Here is a 3381-nt window from a genome sequence, read left to right on the forward strand (position 1 = left end):
CCACCCACCTCACGTCAGCTCACTCCACTCGTACCCCCAAATTCCTCACCTCACTCCTACAGAAAACCCCAGCTCCCCTTCTTCCTCACTCCTACAGAAAACCCCCAGCTCCCCTTCTTCTTCTCTAGCACTACAACTAGGCTCGTCATTCATTACTCTGCTCAAATCCGTTAGCACGATGCGACGCCCTCGAGAAAAATGGAGTCGGCTGACCCCAGCGCCAAGAAGATGAGGCTCCGGCCAGCGGTGACGCCTATTGTAGATCCCGCACCCGGCAGCGCGGGGAGAAGCGGCGACCCCGCCCCCACCGGATCCCAGGAACCCGTAGAATCTTGGGTGGACCGCATCAGCGATCTCCCGGACGTCGTCCTTGGGGAGATCATCTCGCTTCTCCCCACCAAGGATTGCTGCCGCACCCAAGTCCTCTCAATTCGGTGGCGCCCTCTATGGCGCGCCGTGCCCCTTAATCTCAACTGTCGTCAGCTATCTCTCTTCATTGATTTTGAAATCCCCAGAGCCATCATCTCCTCCCACCAGGGCTCCGTTCAAAGCCTCTACATCCCGTCATGCTACCTGAGCAAGCATACCATGCCCTGCATGGTGGACGCCTGGCTGAAATCCCCTGAATTCACAGAACTACAGCTGCTTGATTTCTACTATTCCCCTGGAAATCACATAAACTTGTGCCCTCAGCACCGATGTCCATCTCGCGGTTTTCGTCCTCTCTCCACACCGCCACCTTTGTGCTGTGCTACCTACCAGACAATCTGGTACTAAACCTTCGACTCCCATTTCTCGAGAAACTTTCACTTGTGCGGGTTCGTATATCAGAGGCCTCATTGCACAGCATCATCCACTCAAGTTTCCCTGCGCTGGAGTGCTTGGTGCTTGTTTTCACAGTTAGAATCGGTTGTCTCCAAATAAAGTCGCCTAACCTTGTAAGAATTGGAATTTCTTTTGACGGAAGGCAGCTCATCATCCAAGATGCCCCTTCACTTCAAAGGTTGATCCTTGATTCTAGTTATTCACCGTGGAAAACAACCGTCCTCTCTGCGCCTAAACTGGAGACCTTGGGTGTAATACATGATCTCTGTGCTCATTTCAATATGGTGTTTGGCTCCACAGTTCTTCAGGTACTTTATATTATCATCTACACTTGTAACGATAAGCTACATTTTAAATTTCTGCGCATAATTTATATATCATCTTGGAGTACACATTTTGTACTAATATTATGTTCTATGCTCAATGAAGAGTTTCTCCATGGATGGCCTATCAATGGTGCTGGATTCTGTCAAGATCTTATATATCCAAATGAATAGTTTTGATCTGAACAAGATTATTGGCTTGCTGCAATGTTTTCCATGTCTGGAGAGTTTGTATATAAAGGTGATAATTTCACGCACATTGGAAGCCCGCATATAGTGTACTAGAATTAACCGTTCAGCTGTTGCTCTTTCGACACTCTTTTTTTTAGACCTTAACTGTTTTCAATCTTCATGTCTATTTAGGCAACAGGACGGGGTAAGAATGTTATAACCAATCGGTGGATTCGTAAGCATCGGGATTTTCTCACTTCTCATGAGATTCGATTGAAGACAATAAAGCTAGAACGATATGTAGCCAACCGTGCAAATAGAAGATTTGTCACATTCTTCCTGCTGAATGTTAGGTTACTATTGTCCATCAGGCTTAAGTTTATCAGCGGCATGGTTTTGACGGATGGTTATGTCGAAGAGCAAAAAAAGGAGTTTCAGGTGGGCAAAAGAGCTTCTGAATGTGGCGGGCTTCTATTTACAACATATTGTGGTCATAATCCAGTAAATTTTACGACCCAGGATGTTCATTCTATGGACCTGACCGATCCATTTGACTGTGACTGCCGAAAACAGTGCTGGAGTTAGATGTTGTTGCCCTTTTCAATCTGTTTTTTTGTAAACCTGATGAACAATTAACCCTTGTGCTTTTGTACAATTTGTAAGCTGGAGTTAGATGTTCCTGCCCTTTTCAACTCGGCTGTGACTGTCATATTTTGTTTGAAACAAGGCAAATGGCTTGCCATTCGTTTAATTTAGAGTGAAATATTGTAACAAATCCCAACCAAGGGAAATAACATCACTCTCGCCGGCTGCTTGAGCTCACTGTGCATTACAGAAGCCAAGTGATTAGCCCCCACCAGCACCCACAAACTTATTTCAAACTAGCACATCAAATGGGCTGTAAATTTTCATAGGAAAGGCTGCATGACCGTGACAGATTTGGATTCTGACATTTGGGACCCGCGAGGAAATAGCCTATCCAAGGTGGTGTCGACTTACTAGCCAGTCAACAAACAATTCTGCCTACCAGCCGTTGGATTGACATCCAACATCTGTCGTGTATCTTCTATCTCTTGTCTTCTTCTTCCTCCAGCCGCCCAAACCAAACCACCCCGTCGGCTCCGCCTGTTCCCGCCTTCCATGGCTGGCTGCGCCTCCGCCGCCCAACCGTACGTACCCTCCAACGTTGGCCAGTCACTCCCTCTATTCCCCCACACGTCCTGTTATTCTCCGGCGATGTCAGCCCCAACACGCACCCGCGCCCGAACCAGTCAACCCTCGTACTCCCCTCCTCCTGTGACTGGACCGGCGCATCTTCAATGGCTCATGTTCGTTCCGTCCGAGGCCTCGCCGTCGTCCTCTGCCTTGTGGCCTTGGTTCGCTCATCATGAGCGGTGCGCCACCCTCTTGCGTTGTCAACGTCGTCAACAACCGAGAGGAACAAGGAGATGACTGTACGTGGAGACGATGACAGTAGGGACCCACCAGCGTCATGGCAGTACGCAAGCAAGTGCCTCTATAGTACAAGCCCAAAAATATGGTTCCTCCTAATGGTTGGACATCTGGGGCTCACGTCATTGTCAACGTAGTCAATAAATGAGGGAATTACACTACAAGCGGCTGACACCAGGGACCCAGCAAGTCGCGCAGTTTTTTTAAGGAACAAGTAGTTGTTATTTATACTAGTTTTAGCGATGGATCAGGGTAACAACGGGGCTGTGCGGGGGCTGTGGCCCGTCTAGCCAGGGTTTTATTTATGTTTACCACATCATGAGCCCAGTTGTGTTTTTTTTCTTGCTGAAAATGGCTAGCCCAGTTCTATATTTTTAAAGAAATACCCAAACAAGGCCTACTTGCTTTATCGGCCCTGCGGGGCTGCAAATCTTTCAAGACGAGGAGAGTTTCATTCGGTTTGCCCAAAAATGGGTTGTACATTTTTAAAACACATCAAACCGGGAATTAGTTTCAATTTTTTTTCATTACAAGATCTTAAATTCCATTGATTCTTATGCGTGGACAATTATTTGGATTTTATATTTATATAAATTATTTTTCAAAATAG

Source organism: Triticum dicoccoides, chromosome 4B (genome assembly GCF_002162155.2).
Source record: "Triticum dicoccoides isolate Atlit2015 ecotype Zavitan chromosome 4B, WEW_v2.0, whole genome shotgun sequence".
NCBI classification, from domain to species: Eukaryota; Viridiplantae; Streptophyta; class Magnoliopsida; order Poales; family Poaceae; genus Triticum; species Triticum dicoccoides.